This window comes from Pleurodeles waltl, chromosome 11 (genome assembly GCF_031143425.1).
Source record: "Pleurodeles waltl isolate 20211129_DDA chromosome 11, aPleWal1.hap1.20221129, whole genome shotgun sequence".
NCBI lineage: Eukaryota > Metazoa > Chordata > Amphibia > Caudata > Salamandridae > Pleurodeles > Pleurodeles waltl.
The window spans coordinates 21,803,450-21,823,847 of record NC_090450.1 but is presented as its reverse complement, the minus strand read 5'-3'; the positions used below and the strand labels follow the sequence as shown (position 1 = coordinate 21,823,847).

General features: G+C 46.6%; 1 non-coding gene across 1 annotated transcript; it reads right to left on the bottom strand.

The window, feature by feature from the left end:
- Positions 1 to 6,649: 6,649 nt before the first annotated feature.
- Positions 6,650 to 6,765, bottom strand: LOC138266738 (U5 spliceosomal RNA). Its single transcript, XR_011199668.1, has one exon. It is a non-coding gene; the product is annotated as a U5 spliceosomal RNA (small nuclear RNA).
- Between the last annotated feature and the right edge of the window lie 13,633 nt (positions 6,766 to 20,398).

The following is a 20,398-nucleotide window of genomic DNA, read 5'->3' as shown; positions in this document are numbered from 1 at the left end:
ATATGGGCAGCATGGAAGACTTTGTAGAGAGTATGTTGCTGGAACTGTTTGCAGGCGAGCTCTCACGGATGCTGGTGGTTGAGAGGGCGCACCAGTCCTTGGGGCCTCGGCCCTGCTGGGAACACTTCTGCGCCCAATTATTGCGCACCTATTAAATTACAGGGACCGGGATGCTGTCCTCCGACTGGCAAGGGAGAGAAGGCCTCTGGTGTACAAGAACTCCGAAATCAACTTTTTTCCTGATTATACCCCTGGTGTGCAGGCCCAGAGGTGTGCCTTTCTGCCGACGAAACGACTGCTGAGCCAGGCTGGAGTTGGGTTCGCCCACTATATCCAGCCAGACTGAGGGTGCGGCACGAGGGCAAGGTGCTGTATTTCACAGACCCAAAGCAGGCGGCCAAGTTTGCTAGACGATTACCAAGAAAGTTGGGGGCTGCGGGGTCGGGGGGCAGGGTGCGGAAGACGCCGCTCTAAGTGAAAATGACTAACCGGCTTTGTTTGGCATAAAGTACTGAGTGGGGCTGCTGGGGTGCGCTGGTCTGCTTCGTGCACGGGCCTGCCTGATGTGTAATTTGTTACTTGGCCCATGGGCCTCTCTTCCCTAGTGTACTCTGGGTGGAGAGCTGTTAGGCCGGCTGCCGCCCCTAGGATGAGTCCTGCTTCTTTTTGCTTTAGTTACAGAGGGTGGGTTTTGGGGTTGTGCCGGTGGGTTACTGTAAGGGTCCGATTGGGGGGCTTGTGTGGGTGGAGGGGGGCTTGGGTTAATTTCGATGTAGTTTTGGTTATTTTTTCCTTATGTTTCTAGCAGGTGGAGAGGTGTTTTCTCGTGCAGTGCTGGATGTCTGTAGTATGAGATGAGGGGTGATGATACATCGGTTGTTAGATGCTTGACATGGAATGGGCGAGGGCTCAACGATAGGCGGAAGGCTCGATTGGTGGCTGCGTATGTCAAACGACATGAAATAGATATTTGTATGCTACAGGAGACGCACCTGATGGCGACTGCGGTGGGCAGACTGAAAGTTGGATGGGTTGGTGAGGCTCATTGCTCCACGTACTCTAGCTATGCCCATGGAGTAGCAATTATAATCCATAAGGGGTTGCAGTGGCGCACACGAGAAATTATTATCGATCCAAATGGTAGATATGTTCTACTGAGTGGTACGTTACTTGACAGGGCTTGTCGACTTGTGGCTGTGTATGGACCGAATGTTGATGACCCAGAGTTCTTCTTGGAGTTGTGGCGCCTTGTGGAGTCGCTGGGTGCCGGGGCAGTGATCTGGGGTGGTGATTTCAATGTGGTCCTGGATGCTGTGATTGATCGTGAGAGTGCGGCCAGGGTGCAACATGCTTCTGCGGCAAGGTCTTTGGCGGCAGTGATGCGAAGTGGAGCGCTGGTGGACTTGTGGCGACAGTGGCATGCAGGCGTGCGAGAGGGAACGTGCCTGAACTATGTCCACGGCAGCTGGTCTCGAATAGATCGCTGGCTGGGTACCAGAGATGTGGAGGTTTGGACTAGAGCGGTAGATCATCTTCCCCGCACACTGTCGGACCACTCGCCGGTGAGATTGGAGTTGGCGATACCTAGTGAGCTGCGCCCGACGGTTATGTGGCAGTTACCCAGTGGGGCGCTTCGGGACGAGGTCTTTCGGGAGGAAGTACGGGAGGCGATTCAGTTTAGTTTTTTTTTGCTGAGAACCGCGGATCTGTGGGGTCTGCTGGCACCCTATGGGAGACATTTAAGGTTGTTATTCGAGGAGTGTGCCTCTCGAAGCAGAATGGAATCGTGAAGGCTTTGAGACGGGAGATGGCTGATATTGAGGGGAGGCTTATAGAGCTGGAGAGACGCTTGGCTGCGACGTGGTCAAGAGAGGTCCTTGCGGAGATTCGGTGAGAGGTGTCTTTATACGAGGAGGCCTCCCTAAGAGAGATTTGTTTTTCTGGGAGTCATGCACAGGCACGTCGGTTCGGGGAGGGTGAGAGAGCGGGGAGAACGCTAGCTGGTTTGCTTCGCAGGCCTTGGGACAGTAATTATGTTACTGAGGTCATTGATGCTGGGAGCGGAAAGGTGACCGGATCGAATGGTGTAATACAAGTGTTCACAGAATATTTCTCGCAGCTCTATGCGGCCCCGGAAGGCCTGAGTGAGGTGGCTGCGCAGACGTATTTTGCGGATATTGCGCTTGTGTGGTTTGATGAGGCACACAGGGCGTATCTGGATGCAACGTTCACAGTGGAGGAGGTAGCAGCGGCGATTCGGGGTCTACCTGGCGATAAGTCTCCGGGCGTAGACGGCCTGACCCCTGCGTTTTATAAAGAAAATGTGGATATTCTTGTCCCGTGCTTGTTGGAGGTGTATGCGGAGTTCCTGGAGACTGTGTCGCTGCCGGTCTCGCTTCGGGAGGCTCTGTTAATAACAGTTCTGAAGCCTGGGAAAGACCAGACCCGGTGTGACTCGTATCGCCCACTCTCCATGATAAACATTGACAATAACATTTTGGCAAGGATGATAGCGGCACGCTTGCAGCCACTTCTTTCCAAGTTAGTGCTACCGGATCAGTCGGGATTCGTCCCCGGGAGGTCTACGTGCCACAATTTGCGCACCTTCTTCGTGGTGGCGGGCTCATTGAAGACAGGCGATAATGTGGCTGCGGTGTTTCTTGATGCTGCCAAGGCCTTCGATTCCCTAGCCTGGGACTATATGTTTGCACTTTTAGGCCGAGTGGGACTCAGCGTGCGTTTTGTGAACTGGATCAGATTGCTGTACACTCTGTCTACTGCTAGGTTGCGCCTTAACGGATGTGTATCGGCTCCATTTCCTTTTGCGTGCGGTACGCGTCAGGGGTGCCCGCTGTCCCCGCTCCTTTTTGCGGCGGCTATGGAGCCTTTGGCGGCGGGACTGAGACAGAAATATAATAATAGAGGCTTACAATTTTGACAACGTCCTGTCCTGATATCTTTGTACGCGGATGACATTGCGTTATACGTGCGGAACCCAGGTCAGAATCGAAATATTTTGCTGGATGAAATCCTGCACTTTGGTACTTTTTCTGGCGTCACTATCAATTGGTCGAAGTCGATGGTTCTACCTCTGACTCCCAGCATGAAAAGATTTGACTCTCGATACCCCCTGGTTTGGGCGGAGGGGCCGGTGCACTATTTGGGTATACAGCTGTGCTGTGATTTCGACGCGCTACGTCTCGATAATTACGGTGCTGCACTGGCGTGGCTGGAGGAAAAGGTTGAGATCTGGCGTACCCTACCGCTTTCGCTAATTGGGCGCATTGCCATTGCAAAGATGGTGGTTCTCCCCATATTCTTGTATCTGTTTGTGAATCTGCCCCTTCCGCTTGCCGGGGGCTACTTCCGATGTCTCCGCTCTGCGCTTATTCGTCTGGCGTGGGCGGGACGTCAGCTGCGCATTTCCTGAGAGCATATGACGTTGCCGTTTGAACTGGGCGGGCTGGCAGCTCCGGACCAGGAGCTATACTACCACTGTGCTCAGGCGCACTTTGCGTACTATTGGCTGAATCCGATCTGTTATTTGCCGCATCTGGCGCCTGAGAGTGACTCCGTGTGGCCGGATGGCTTAGTGCGCGTGCTTGGAAGTCAAGTGCCTTCCCGAACTAAGGGAATTGACATGGTGACAGGCACTGTGAGAGCGTGGAGGGCTTTGATGCAGCGTTCTGGGGTCACTGCTCCTTTCGCTCCTTTGTTGCCTGTCATGGCGATTGCTGATGCACAGATGTTTCGTGATGGCGGGGTACGTGGTTTTCTTCAGGATGCTGGCCTGACTGTGCTGGGGGACTGGTTGGTGGACGGACGTCTGCTTGACATTTCTGAGGCACTTGCTGGCTGTGATGGTACGGCGCTGCAGCGCATGTACGCTCTCCGGGTCTGTGCTCTGTTGCGGGATCGATTTTTCGGTCCGGCTGGGGCTCCTCTGGAGTTTCGGGCCCTGGAGGTGCTTTGCGGTGCGCGGTCTCCGGTTAAGCTGGTAACCAAGCTGTTTAACTGTATGCAAGTGCAAAGGGGTGGTTTTGGGGAGTCCTCTAGGATTGCATGGGAGAGAGATGTAGGAGAGCCCATCACAGAGGCAATGTGGCGCAGCTGCTGTGCTCACATGAGAGCACTGTCCCCGAACAATAGGTTGCGTCTGCTGCACTTTGCGTTTTTGCATCGACTATATTATACACCCAAAGGGCTTCACTCTATGGGGCTGTGGGCGGATGCGTGTTGTACTCGCTGCCGGGCTCCGGACGCGGGTTTTTTGCATCTGGCGTGGGAGTGTGCGGAAGTCTACGATTTCTGGGTGGAGGTTTGGCAAGCGATTACTGAAATGGTCGGACTGGAGATGCCTATTTCCCCCAGGGTCGTGCTGCTGGGATGTGTAGATGAGATCCAGATGCCGCACAGGCGTCTAGTGGGCCTTCTCCTGTTGCTGGCCAACCGTAGGGTTGCTATGTGCTGGGGTGGGAGGAGAATGCCGCGTAGATCTGAATGGCTGCGGGATGCAGCCTTCTGCCATGACCAGCTGACGGTCTTTTGGGAACTCATGCCAGAGGGGTCTCGTCCCAAGGATATCTGGATCCCGCTGAATGAATATCTGGTGGCCCGGAATGTGTAAGTGGTGTGACTGGTGGTGCCCGCGCGCAAGGCTCATCCCCTCCCTGGATTAGGTTTGCTCTTGTGCTGCTAAGATGGGCCTGCACGGTTTGGTTGTGTGCTCCACCTGCCTTTTTGTTAGTTTGTTTTCCCTGTAGTTTTTTCCCTTCTGCTGTGCTATGCCAAGACTTCAGTCGAGTAAGATTACCTCCTGCACTGGCGCTGCGGAATACTTCGTTTGGTCGCTAGTGGAGGTTGTACGGAGATGAGTCCCTTGATATTTTTGCATACTGTGAGAGACATTAACTGATTGTTCCTTCTGGTCCGGGACAACGTTGAAGCCGAACAGACTGTAGTATTTATCACTGATTTCCATGTTGAGGGACCTGTTTGTGCTAATGTATGTTATCTGTGTATGGCAAAATTCAATAAATATAAAAAATAAAATAAAAAAAAACATGCTGACAACAGGCAGACAATGGGGGTAACCATGCCAAGACAGAGGGTACTTTCCTACCATGGCCAAATGGAATAGGAGTCAAGTCAGCAGAGCTTTACCAGATGCAAGCAAGAGAACATGTACACCCTCATGAGGAAAAGCATGGGTGGAACACCAACAGAAAAGAACAAGATTACATCACAGGAACAGTTCTCCACTGTACTCCAGAAGGCAAACTGAAGAGAGACAGGCTGAAGAACATCTGAAGGTGAACTGTGGAAACAGAAAAGCAGTTGGAACACCACACAGAAACTTGCCCGCAACAGAAGCGGAGGACCTTTTTTGTTTTTTGCTGCCGTGCATGCCATTGGCATGGCACAATAAGTAATCATGGTAAAGTAGGCTTAAAATTATTTCTGAAGCAGTAACAAACAAGCATTTGCAATGCAGTTGGTCTCCCGTTTGCTCAATTTACAGCTATTATGTCAAAACAGTTGACATAAGTGAGCTGATTCAAAGCACTATAGCCACCATGAGCACAAAGGAGAAACACAAGGAAAAAAGGTTTTCTCGGAGTCAAATATATTGGCAAAAATGCAATTATCCATTTAACAGGGTCGGTGTCTTAGGTGGTAACAAAACCGCCCCATGGGGGGACAAACGTAAAGCAGTTACCAATGATGATAAAAGGTTTTCAAAAGGCAAGCCCATGAATGAATGATAGTGATGGGCATGCGGTGGGAGTGGTTAAAAGACCACAGAAAGATTTCACAGATCAAAGTGCTTGCGTGCTCGACCTAATGAATAAGTTAGACATGTTCCGCACTAACCTCATCATATTGCTTTTTTCCCCAATACATTGATAAAGCCAACAGTTCTCACTTATGCAAGACCTATTGGCTTTGTAAATCTTTTCTGCAATCTACAGCTGTGCGGCTACTGTGCTGCATGGTTCAAAATAAAATAAAGTGCTATGATGGAGCAAGCGTTGACTGCGCCATAGCACTTTAAACATTTTATTTTATTACTTTCAGCCATGTTGCTTAGAAGCCACGCTGCTGTACATGTCTAGGAACTAGCATAGACAAAGCCAATAGATCATGCATAAGTACAACTTATTGGCTTTGCTTTTTAGGCAAGGGTTGATTAAGTGATTTTTCCCAGGATCGCAGGAGGTAAATTGTGCTGGATTTGAACTCTAGTCACCAGTTTCAAAGTCAGCCGTTAGACTGTGGCATGATATAAATATATGTACATTTTACATTTATGTTGAAAATGTATACTTTAACACATCTTCACAATTAGGTCACATGGAGGATTTGAATAAAATCTCGAATCAATGAGAGAAGCAAGAGCCAATCCAGAAATAAAACCCAGAATGGATACATTTATGTGTTTCATGTACCAATTGATCCTTCCTTACCTGTTGTTATATATCGCTGCTTCCCACATGGAAGTGAATCCTTTCAGAAGGTTAACCACATCACAGTAAGAATCACTCCCCAAAAGTGCAACGGATAACAAAAGAATGTTGTCGCACTTGAGGAACTAGCAAACAATCATTCTGTGTACTATATAGTTATACTTTCATTTACTAAATATGGGCACCCTGCACTTGGCAGGGCATTCAAAAATTTAGTGCAACTCTCAAATGTTCCTCTCCAGGGAAATCTTTAGTAAAAGGCAAAAGATTAATTCAGTTTGAAGAGAAACCAGAGTATATGTTTCATGGCCACCGTCTGTGGCGCCAGGAAACACCATTCCCCAGACTGTCAGGGTGATTTAGTTTACTAAGTTCATCTTAGAAAACCCTTTAAAGTGTTTAAAATACAACCAATTTATAATAATTTTTGTAATAGGGTACACTGATAAAACACTTGTTGCTTCAAAAAGAAACAACAGGAGTACTCAGAAGTGACACAGAATTATGGGTATGTGAATTTAGTTGTAGTTCACATTACAGGAAAGGCTGCAGCACAATAGTTTTCCCTGCTCAGGTGGTAATGACAGCTGCTTTAACTCTGCACATTTTGAATGGTGCCTCACACTGGCTTTTATGAGGACCGGTGGCACCCAAGAAGAGGGTTTTTACATGCCCACCTCAAAGCATTCTCGTTGCTATTCTTTCTGAGACAATGAATGAGCCAGTGTGCTTTGTACTTGAAGCCTATAAGGCTGCATGAGCCACTGTAATAAAGCTAGTATTGACAAAGACGAAGGAGTTAGAGCTATTAGCACTGTAAATTCCTAATTTTCTTGTCACATAAATTGACATAAGTGGGCTAATTCAAAGTGCCACGGCTGCCATGAGCACGAAGGAGAGACAAAAGGAAAAAGAAGTTCGCTCGCAGTCAAACGTATCAGCAAAAGTGCAATAATCTATGTAACAGGGTCGATGGCCAAGGTGGTAACAAAACTGCCCCAAGGAGGTACAAATGTAAAGCATTTTCCAATGATAACAATGTATTTTTTTAAAAAGGCAAGCCCATGAATGAGTGATAGTGATGGACGTGCGGTGGGCATGGTTCAAAGCTCACAGATAGATTACAACAGGCCTCTCCACCTAAAAAGAGCCTAAGGCTCTCCTCCGGTGTGCTTTTACTGGGCCCCATCATATCCAAATCGAAAACTTCGGCACTCTGCCCTCTTGCTGTCAAGGCACATCCCGTCCAGGCAAAGCTGAGAGCTCCAAATACTTAACAGTATAGGGCATGGGGATCACAACATGTTGTCTTCCTCGCCTATGTCAACAAAAGCATCTGCTCTTGCAGGCAGTAGATAGTTAGCATTAAGCCATTTTGTGCATTTCTGTGAGCCGTTCTTTGCCAGATGAAGGGTATCAGTCAAATTATGTTTAGGACTAGTTTGTTAGTTGTTGGACGACCTATGGATTTGTTCAGTGCTTCGCAGCCCAATTTCCAGTAATGACCATAGTTGGAGAGGGCCAAATGATTTGAGGCATATCAGTCAGGACGTGAGCATCTCCAGCATATTGGTCACACCAATTCCATGGGATCCAGCACCAGTCTTGTAGTATGTTAAAACTGGCCACTGTCATTAACTCCAGAACTTGGGACCAGTTCTCATGTGTATGAGGAATGAATGTTTGCAATATATGCCATCAGGTGCTATGAGCAAGGTAGTCCATCAGAACTTTTTAAAGGCCTGACATCACTCTCCTGTGGGAGCCTATGTCTGTAAGTAGGGCAATATTGAGGATTTGATGAGGACCGAAGGTGGAGAGCCAAGCCTACTCATATCACTCAGTTGGCAAAGGTGGTAATCGGGACAGGCCTGACTCCTTTTTGTTTTGTTTGTTTTTTAGCCCTCCATCTGCTAGCAGTTGGTCAAGGCTGTGGAGCCCAAATTTGCCCTAATGTCCCACTTGAGTCAGTGTTGTCCTTTGGAAACAGCTGTATTTTTTTGTTCTGTGTCCCATGTTTGTGCAGCTGCTCTTTGCCTCAAAATGGAAAGCATGAAGGGAAGACTCACACTAAGTCCAATTCCTGTTTTTCCCAAGCCTGACTGTAGTTCCCTTTGGGCCATGCGCACATGCTGCTCCGTAAGGGATGCTACACTGTGAAGGTTGGTACTGGAGCTCCAGTCTGACTGCAGTCCCTGACCACAGAGATCCTTGAGCTGACTGGCAACGCTGCTCAGGACAACATGACCTCCAGCATCATCATTCCCAGGCACGTGCAGCACACCATCCACAACAAGGAGTTTGACAAGCTACTGGGCAGTCATTATCTCAGGGAGGTGTTCCACCCAACATCCAGGTCATGCTGATGTCCAAGGGCAAAGTCAGCAAATGGAGCACAACAGCCAGAGCTACAAAGCGCATCATAAACTGTAGTTTAGTGTGCTCTGACCATGGGCTGGATGATCAGGTTGTCCAGACAACAACAGAATAGCTTTTGATGCATAGAGAGAGGAAAGACTGGTAAAATCATTGTGTGATGCAGAATGTGACTTCTTTAATGTGGGCAAAAACAACAAGGAGAGGGATGAATTAATCTCTGCCACTGGCAATCGCTGGGGGCTGCATCCCAATCCATCATTTTCTTTGCCCACCTAGCCACCCCAGTTTGAACCGAGCAATATGAAAATCAGTCTTGACCCTGCTCCCCTTGAGAGCAGTCATCTGTATTTTTGCATTTATTGCTCTAAGTGGGTGGATATGCCCACATATGGGTCCCTTCCCTGCTATGCCACTGGATTCAAGCTAGTCTGGGTGATGAGTATCGATACCCCGAAAACAGTCCCTTGATGTTTTTCTGGTCCTTGGAGGACCTGGCCTGGCAGTACGGGTGGGACTGTTCCCATGGGGAGTAGGGCGAAGACTGATTTGCATATGCCTGCGTCCAAACTGGGGTGGCGTGGTGAGCAAACAATGATGAATTTAGGCCCAGATCTGTGACTGCGGTGAATGTTTGACATTGTTCAGCACTCTGTCCATCATCTTTTCTTTTTGCATTCTTTTGTATGGTGGCACATGTGCGATAGTTGTATATGTGGCAGACCCAGGTTACCCAGCTGTTTGCCAGTAATCAGCCCGTAAAACCTCAGCTTCATATTATTCCCAAAAATCTGACCTCTTTATGACTCAGTGTATATAGTGGGGTACTTAGCAGCAGCTTTCCCAGCAAATAGTTGAAGTGGGGTGTCATTGCTAATTCAGCTGCTAGGATTCCCGGCAGCGACGGATCGAGTTGTGACCTACCATCATAGTAATTGGACCAGTTGATAATCAGAGGGCCTGAATTATCCACCATGTGTTCGAAGCCTGAACTACTGATGACCCTGTGGGTACTTGAGCCTATCATGCCTCTAATCAATTAGCCCGTCGGTGCTGCCATAGTTAGGTGGGCATTGCCTCATTCTTGCCCCAGGCTACTTTGTAACCTGAAATATGAGGAAAGCGTTTATCACTCCCAGAATGGCCAGTAGAGAAGAATTAAAGTCAAAGTGTGAGCAGTTTGTCACAGGTGTAAAGTAATATTTATGAGCCCCCACAGGGTGCTGATCCCCACGATTTGCATTGTTGGTCATGTAGGTGTCTCCAGCAGTTCCTGGGCCTACACTACAAGAAGTGGGATGAAAAAATGAGGCATATATAGACACTCAGAATGTAACTTGTAATGGTTCCGGTATGAGGATGGATGGAATGTAAAAGAACCAGGAGTACCAGGTTGATAAAGTAGAGGTGGGAGGCAGCTACAGTTGAGTCAATGGACTTCTAGAGTAGAGTCGCCAGCCTGCTAAGTCAGTTAAGAGATGTTGAGACATACATCAGGACAGATAGACAGGGTTGTGTAGATGAGTGAGGTGATAGAGTTGTACCAAAAAAAAAGATAAAAGATGTGTCAATAGTGTACATGAAGGTAGAATTCCTCATACGTTCCTTCCATTGGGGAAGGCAAAGTGAGAAGAAGTCACATGCAAGTAGTCATCCATAATATTCCAGCAGAGGCTTGTAAATAGAGGCCATCAAAACCTTTGCCTGGGATCTGGAAGTGTCAACTAGGTCACAGCTAATAGGTCAAGCAGGAGGCTTCAGGGGGGATCTGGATTTATCCCTTCCCTTGTCAGTAGTTAGCTCTTCCACCACTCAGATCAAGATGTCCCTGGCGGATTGTCTTCAGAAGGACTGTTCTGCTAGTTGCACCAGGATGATGTGCTTGTTGTAGATGAGTCCTCAAGGAGGCACAGGCTATGCCTGCTGTTTCCAAGGGATAAGATTCTGGATGGTCCAGAAACTGTTCAAGCTCAAAGTATTCAAAACACTTCCTTTCCACTATAATCCATATCATGGAGTTTCATCAGAACAAACTTCATAGCCCACTTGAGGAATTAGGACCTAAAAGGCTTTTTTCTTCTTGGTGGTCTCTGTTTTGATCTGGATCTTGTTCCTACCAAACATGACTGGTTTCTTCAGTGGTTCTCCCTGGATTATTTGTCCAGCTTGTTTGTGGTGCAGAAAGCACACCGTGATGGGCGTGGACCGCAGTGAGCCTCTGGCTTCTGGCTGTAGCAGGGTAAAGTTTGTGCGGTTGGACATGGTGGTGGAGCAATCCAGTGTTCTGAGTTACTTTCCAGCTCAAGATGTAGTAGAGATTTAATAGGGTGAGGATGGAGAGGGGAATGTGGGATTCTGTGTTATCAAAAAGGTGTGCCTCTGGGGTGATTGGTTTAATGTGTAGTGGGTGTGAGAATTTATGGTGAAGCAAGGGAGAGGAGTAAGATACCGTTGAGATTTATTCGGTGCCATGTTTACTTTTCTGTCTCTTGTTTGTGGATGTGCGCATCAGTTGAGGTGGAAGGGGATTTGGGAGGTAGGGATGGTGCTCAGAAGGCTACTATTGAATTACAAGTGTATTTGATCAATGGCAGGGGTGGCTCCTCTGTTAGGGCGCAGGAGCGTCACTCCCCCACACAGGCAGGAGCTGCAAACCTTTAGAAACAAAACAACAATAAACGCTGTTTATTGTTGTTTTGTTTCTAAAGGAGCGGGCCATTGGGGTGACGAGCAGCGAGAGGAATGCACAGGGCACTCCCCTCCGTGCGCATATGTGTTTGGCGGCTGCCCCGGGTCAGCCAAACACACATGCACACAAGGGCTCTCTCCAGCGCGACACTGTTTAGCAGAGTTGGAGAGAGCTGGCCAAGTCTCCCAGTCTGCGTTTGAGCACCCAGCCAATCATAACGCTATCTTGAGCAGCATCATGATTGGAAGCCTGTGCCTGTAGTGCGGCAGTGGTGACACGGCTGCAGAACGGCAACTAGGTAAGTTGAATTTGTTTATATATATATATATATATATATATGTTCGGTGGCATGTGTAGCTGCAGATACACATGCTGTGCATTATCCTGCCATTTAGTGCTGGGCTCAGAGTGTTACAAGTTGTTTTTCTTCGAAGAAGTCTTTCGAGTCACGAGACAGAGGGACTCCTCCCTTTCGGCTCCATTGCACATGGGCGTCGACTCCATCTTAGATTGTTTTCTTTCCGCCATCGGGTTCGGACGTGTTCCTCTTCGCTCCGTATTTCGAATCGGGAAAGTTAGCTAAATATCTAAAATTCGACGGTATTGTTCGCGCTCGATACCGGTTTAGTGTTAGCGAATCGACACCGATACCAGAAGCGCTCTGGCGGCCCTTCGGGGCTTCCGCTCTTCTGCGGGGCCTGGTCGGCCCGACCGCATTCATCGACGAAACTAATGGACCGGACCCCCTTCTGCTTCTGTCCGAAGTGCCACTCGAAGTATCCTTATACAGACCAACACTTGGTCTGCAATCTGTGTTTATCACCAGAACACAGGGAGGATACTTGTGCGGCCGTTCGGGCGTTTCAATCAAAAAAGACCCTACGTGATCGAAGTGCGAGAAGACCACAAATGGCATCGACACTGAGAGAACAACTCGACGAGGAGGAAAGAATTTCCATCCAGGGGACGGACTCTGACGAATCCGAAAGTGAGCGACCTACGACGATGCAGAAAACAGTCAGTAAAACTGCCCCGTCCAAAACTCACACAAAGATCGTTGAGGCCAAGGGGATGCCACCGCCAGCAGGCCATGGCTTAACCCATCGAAAAGAAGGTGACCAAACATCGGCAACGAAAAAGGTCAAAGAATTGCCGAAGACATCCGACTCCGGTCGAGATTCAGGCACCGAAAGATCTCGACACCGAGAGTTCGACTCACCCAAGGTGAGAAAAGTTACGTCGGAACCGAAAAAACACTTTATCGGAAGCTTCGGTACCGAAAAAAGCGGCTTCGGTGCCCGAAAAGAAGCTCTTACACAGAAGAGCAAGGACTTTCCAGCCAAATGCATGAAAAACACAGATTTGAGCAGGAAATAAGTATGGTGGAACCAGACCATACGCAAAGGAGGTTGCATATCCAGAAAGAGAAAAATACAAACTCTTCCTCCAATCAAAACCAAAAGAAAGCTGGCATTTCATGAGTCAGAAATGCAGCAGAAGGCGAAGGTGGCCAGAGATAAAACCCCACCACCAAGGTTTTCTCCACAACCTTCCCCACTACACTCAACACAGCTGTCCCCGGTACAAACACCTCCAATGCAGTCACCTACGCATACAGGAATGACACAGGATGATCCTGATGCATGGGACTTATATGATGCACCAGTATCAGACAACAGCCCAGATTGTTACCCAACAAGGCCGTCACCTCCAGAGGACAGTACTGCATATACGCAGGTACTATCAAGGGCAGCTACGTTCCACAATGTAGCAGTACATTCAGAGCCAATAGAGGATGATTTCCTGTTCAACACCTTGGCATCCACCCACACTTCCTACCAGAGTCTGCCAATGCTCCCGGGCATGCTCAAGCATGCAAAACAGGTATTCCAGGAGCCAGTTAAAGGAAGGGCTATCACGCCTAGAGTGGAGAAAAAATACAAGCCTCCCCCAACGGACCCTGTGTTCATAACACAGCAACTTACACCAGACTCGGTGGTTGTAGGAGCACAAGAAAGAGGGCAAACTCTCAATCGTCAGGAGACGCTCCACCGCCTGACAAAGAGAGTAGGAAGTTTGACGCAGCGGGCAAACGAGTGGCAGCACAGGCAGCCAATCAATGGCGGATCGCAATCTCACAAGCCCTACTTGCTCGCTACGACAGGGCACACTGGGACGAGATGCAACACATTATACAACACTTGCCCAAAGAACACCAGAAACGTGCCCAGCAGGATGTGGAAGAAGGACAAGCAATATCCAACAACCAAATAAGGTCCGCATTAGACTCGGCAGACACGGCAGCACGAACGGTCAACACTGCGGTAACCATTCGCAGACATGCATGGTTCCAAAGCTCTGGATTCAAGCCAGAAATCCAACAAGCAGTGTTGAACATGCCTTTTAACCAGGAACAATTGTTTGGGCCGGAAGTGGACACAGCAATTGAAAAATTAAAGGACACGGACACGGCCAAAGCCATGGGCGCACTCTACTCCCCACAGGGCTGAGGCACATTTAGAAAGTCACAATTTAGAGGGGGGTTTCGAATGCAAACACCAGAGCCTTCCACCTCGCAAACAAGACCCACCTATCAGGGACAATACCAGAGAGGAGGGTTTTGTGGCTCATATAGAGGTGGACAATTCCCAAGAGGAAGGGGAAAGTTCCAGACACCTAAGACAAGTCAAACCAAACAGTGACTTCAATGTCACAAAACCCCAACACTTAACACCGGGGGGGTAGAGACTTACCGCATACTACCAAAACTGGACACACATAACTACGGACACATGGGTCCTAGCCATTATCCAACATGGTTATTGCATAGAATTCACATGTTTCCCGCCAGATGTGCCCCCAAGGGCACACAATATGTCCAAACAACACTTAGACCTATTACAACTAGAGGTCCAAGCATTATTACAAAAACAAGATATAGAGTTAGTGTCCAACCATCAGAAAGGAACAGGTGTCTACTCACTATATTTCCTAATTCCAAAGAAGGACCTATATTAGACCTCAGAACACTGAATCTCCTCATCAAGTCGAATCACTTCCACATGGTAACACTTCAAGACGTGGTTCCCTTACTAAAAAAGGAGGACTACATGTCAACGTTTGATCTCAAGGATGCCTACTTTCACATACCCATCCATCCTTCTCACAGAAAATACTTAAGGTTTGTAATACACAGCGTACACTATCAATTCAAAGTGTTACCGTTCGGGATAACAACAGCCCCAAGGGTATTCACAAAATGCCTTGCAGTAGTAGCCGCTCACATAAGGAGACAGCACATGCACGTATTCCCATACTTAGACGACTGGCTAATAAAAACCAGCACTCAACAACAGTGTCTTCTTCACACGCAATACGTTATAGAAACTCTACACAAACTAGGATTTTCTATAAATTACCAGAAATCACATCTGCAGCCATCCCAAATTCAACGATACTTGGGAGCAACACTCAACACACAAAAAGCGATTGCCACTCCAAGTCCACAAAGGGTCCAAGCGTTCCAAAATATAACATCAAGCATACAGCCAAACCAACACTACCCAGTAAGGTTTGTAATTAAACTTCTAGGCATGATGTCTTCATGGATAGCCATTGTCCCAAACGCGAGATTACACATGCGGCCTTTACAACAGTGCCTAGCAAAACAATGGACACAAGCACAGGGTCAACTCCAAGATCTAGTGTTGATAGACCGCCAGACACACTTCTCGATTCAGTGGTGGAACCCTATAAATTTAAACCAAGGGCGGCCATTCCAAGACCCTGTGCCTCAATACGTGATTACAACAGATGCATCCATGATGGGGTGGGGAGCACACCTCAACCAGCACAGAATACAGGGACAATGGGACAAACAACAAAAACAACTCCACATATATCATTTAGAACTGTTGGCAGTGTTTCTAGCATTAAAAGCATTTCAACCACTAATAGCCCACAAACACATTCTTGTCAAAACCGACAACATGACAACAATGTATTATCTCAACAAACAAGGAGGGACACATTCGTCACAACTGTGTCTCTTAACACAAAAAATTTGGCATTCACAATCACATTCGCCTAATAGCACAATACATCCCAGGCATTCAGAACCAGTTGGCCGACAATCTCAGTCGAGAGCATCAGCAAACACACGAATGGGAAATTCATCCCCAGATCCTACAGGATTACTTCCTACGCAAGGGAACACCAAAAATAGACCTATTTGCAACAAAAGAAAACGCGAAATGCCAAAACTTCGCGTCCAGGTACCCACACCCTCAATCCAAGGGCAATGCGTTATGGATCAGTTGGTCAGGGATATTTGCTTACGCTTTTCCCCCTCTCCCACTCATTCCTTATCTGGTAAACAAACTAAGTCAAATCAGACTCAAACTAATACTCATAGCACCAACCTGGGCTCGCCAGCCGTGGTACACAACACTGCTGGACCTATCTGTAGTACCTCACATCAAATTACCAAACAGGCCAGATCTGTAACTCAACACAAACAACAGATCAGACACCCGAATCCAGCATCGCTCAATCTAGCAATCTGGCTCCTGAAGTCTTAGAATTTGGAACTTAGACCTTACACAAGAATGTATGGAGGTCATTAAACAAGCTAGAAAACCTACTACAAGACATTGTTATGCAAACAAATGGAAAAGATTTGTTTACTACTGCCACACTAATCAAATTCAACCACTACATGCTTCCGCAAAGGACATTGTAGGCTACTTATTACACTTACAAAAGTCTAAGCTAGCATTATCTTTAATTAAAATACATCTCACAGCAATATCTGCCTATCTGCAGATTACACAATCAACATCGCTTTTTAGAATCCCAGTCATCAAAGCATTTATAGAGGGACTAAAAAGAATCATACCCCCAAGAACACCACCAGTACCTTCGTGGAACCTTAATATTGTATTAACACGACTCAGAATAGAGAGTTCTGGGTAGCTAAAGCTGACCTGCCTGACCAGATGTGGTCCCCTCAGGGGCAGATTAGTTGTAGGAGCTAGCTGCCCATTGGCCACCAGTCTCCACACCCCTAGCTCCCCTAAATCCAGGATTTAAATACCACCCCTAACCTCAGATTTGATCGAATAACTTCAAATAGGAACCAGAAGAACCTCTGCATCACTGACAACCAGACTCTGCCCGCCGCTCCAAAGCAAAAGAGGGAAAAGCTGTCCAGAAGCACCATCAGTCTCCCTTGGACTAGTGGCCCTAATCCCCTGCAGGTAAAAACGACCCCAGCTACTTCCCAAAGGATTCGGGCACCTTTGCTGCTGCCAAGGCTTGTTGGTTGCCAGCCTGGTAACTAACCCCTTTACTCGATGGTGCAGGGCACAGCGTGCAACCTGCACCTAACATCTGCAACCCAGCCCCAGCTGAGATTTTGCATCTCCTTGTCCGCGACGTCGTACCAGTGGTAAAATCAGCATCATCACAAGCCACGTTCAACACCACGTACAGCCAGGACAACTCTGCACCTGGACCCCACACCTGCTCAGAGTGAACTGACTGTTGTGGCCTGGTCCCTACCTTAACCCTGCAAGATTCCCCCAAAGCTCGACGTCCAAGTAGTCGCTTGTCACTAGTGCAAACCCTGCCATTGACTTCAAACGCGAGTCCCGTTCAGCACCATGGACAGCCAGGACAACTCTGCACACAGACTCAAAGGCCCAGGTAAAACTGCTCTGACTGTTGTGATCCGGTCCCAGGGACAGCACTAGCTTAACCCTCCAAGTGCACCGTGCAACTCAACCTTAAAGTGCATTTTTGAAACATATGCCATTTTCCCATTGACTTCAATTTTAAGAGCCATTTCTGCAGTGATTTTCTATTGCTTCTGAAATTTATATCTCTGGTTCTTCCAAACCTATACTGTTTGTTTTGCTGTAATTTATATAAAAATAAGCTCTAAATTGGTGATGGATTTCTTTTGAGTCGTGTCAAATATTGATTGTCCATGTTTGTGCTGTGAAATGCTTAACACATGTTCCTCTAAGTAAAGCCTGACTGCTCTTTTGTGACACTACCAGGACCGAGCTTAGGATATAGTTGTGTGAATCCACAGACCATCTCTGGGGCATTGTGAGAGCATTACATGGTGAGGACCAACCCCACAACGCATAGCACTCCACTTTCCTACAATTACGTTTCTGATTCGCTCCCCAACTAATCAAACCACCCTATAGGAAAAGTAAAAATTGGAGGCACATTCTTTTTCATCCAAGCTGCCAAATCAAGGCACTCACACTTGGGAAGAACATAAGCCACCAACAATCTACTAGAATTGAGAAGTGTGCCACAGATGTGGCTCCCCCCCCCACTGACTCTAGAGACAACAAACCTGTATTACACTGTTACCCTGTCATCTAGACAGGAACCACAGATTCTTAATAAAGCAAGCAAAAGGCAAACATTCACAACCAATTCTAGATGACATCCCACCAGCAGCAAGCTGATAAGACTACAAGAACCTCACTCTCAACTCCAAACATAGAAGAAGCAATTGTAATAACTCCAGTTACCCAACAGGTAGAAGTAAATAACATTATTCCAGCAAATATTGGTGTGAACGATTGAGCACATATGGAATGGCAACCAGGCCACATACGCATGACAATCTGATATCAATATGCATAAAAGAGTTAATAATAGTGGAAACATCTCTTTCTTTCAAGGATGTGAAACTATCCTCGCATGGTGATAGTCTTTATAGTGCAGTATACACTCTAGGGGCAGATGTACAAAGTATTTTCTGGTCGCAAACAGCACGATTTGCAGAATCAGGCCATTTGCAACCCAAAAAATGCCTTTTCAGATGTGCAAAAAGCAAAATGCAATTCGGGAACTTGTTCCCAAATTGCATTTTGCATTTGTGATTCCTTATTTGGAAGGGTGTGCTTAGAGCATCCCTTCTAAATACCGAATCTGTATGGTACGTACTACTATTTTGCGACTGAAATCCGGTTGCAAAACAATGATACTTTACCACTAGTTTAAAACTGGTGGTAACCCATTTAGAATGTAAAAAAATATTTTTAAGAGAAGGCAGTGGTCCCACAACTCATCCTCTTTTTCTTTCAGGAAAATGGGCTTTGTGCTTTTTTTCAAGCTTGTTTTATTTAAAAGCAATCACAGACATGGTGGTTTGCTGACCCCAACAGATCACCGCCCCTGTGATGGCTGTGATTCCTAATGGGTCGCAAACTGTGACCTACCTTATTCATGTTTAAGAGGTAGGTCGATTTGTGACCCACAAAGAATCCCTAAGTAAAAATCAATGAGTTTCAAACATTAGGAATACCATTTTCCAAACTGCGATTTGGAGAAAATCCCAAATAGAAAATCGGTATTCCTAATATTTGTACATCTAGCCCTAGGTTTCTTGAACTAAATAAGAGGAGTAACTCAGGCAAATGTGGAGATTACACATTATTGGTTAAAGGGAAATGTCTTAAGGGATTTTCTAAAGAGGGCCAGAGAGGACTGACTCCACAGAGTAAAAGAAAGGTGTTTCAGTTTCTGGCAGCCGCAATAGAAAAAGCTAAATTCTAGATTGTTGTTATGTCAGATTGTGGTAGCTGAATGAGAGATTTTTGATCTGAACACGGCTGTCAAGTCTGGGTCAGCCAAGAGAGTTTTTTGCCATGAGCTCCAGTACATCTGAATAGATTGTCCTATGAACAATTGTCATTATCTTAAAAATGAGCCTGTTAGGGGCAGGTAACCAATAAAGTTTACTCAATATCAGGTGATAAACTCATATTTCCCTAGGCCACTTAAAAAGGCTTGCAGCCACATTTTGTACCAATTGAAGATGGGAAATGAGATTCTATGGGGCAAATAAAAAGAGGCCATTTCCGTCATCTACTCTAGAATGAATCAATGCATTTCCCAGATGAATCTGAGTTTTTTTTTTAGAATAAGCAAATGGTACAAAGTGTTTTCGATTGAAAGAAACAAGTTTCAGTGATTTTTGCAATCTGGTTTTTAATCAGTATGCATTGATAGAATATGTACTCTACAGGAGGTAGGGTGATGTCCATACATGCAGGCCAAAACCTCTCATCTACAGTACTTTATGGGAAATAAGGATAGTTTGCTGACAGCAACAACAAAAAATGTAAAACACACACACGTAGAGGGTACAAAATGGATCCTTGAGGAAAGGCCTTATTATGTTTTCTTAAATCGGAGGAGGAAGGCAGAAAAATTCACTTGTTTGCTGTAGGGCAGAAAGTTTTTAACCAAGACATAACCGTACCATCGAGTCTGATGTCTATGAATCTAGCAGCAAGATCGTTATGGTCACGGCCACTGGAATTATGTGATTGTGCGGCGATATTCGCACAATTATAATCTTGCCACATTTGCCACATAATCCATCATCTGCTGCATAATCTGCTGAGTTTAACAAAAAATAGTTTTTAGCTGAAATGGTTTAAAAGTTACTAAAAATGCAGTGGCACGTGTTGCTGTGAAGTACAAGGCCATTTGCAAAGCTGGACTGGTCACATTTCTGTTGCTTATTGCTATATTTGGGTACTAACCTGTTACCAGTAAAACGCTACAAATGCCCAGGGAGTGTTACCAAGTTTAAAAATGATGACATATTATTGCAAAATGTGGGGATATGCTACATAAATTGCTTTTTCTTGTTGCATAATTTACTCAACCCTCCTGCGTAAATTGGCCCTCTCCTGCCACATAATTCCAGTGGCCCTGTTTATGGTCAGTAGCATAGAAGGCTGCCGAGAGATCCAGGAAACTAAGAGCACCAAATCTTTGGCATCCATCAGACTTTGCAAATCAACCAAGACTAAACTCACCACAAATG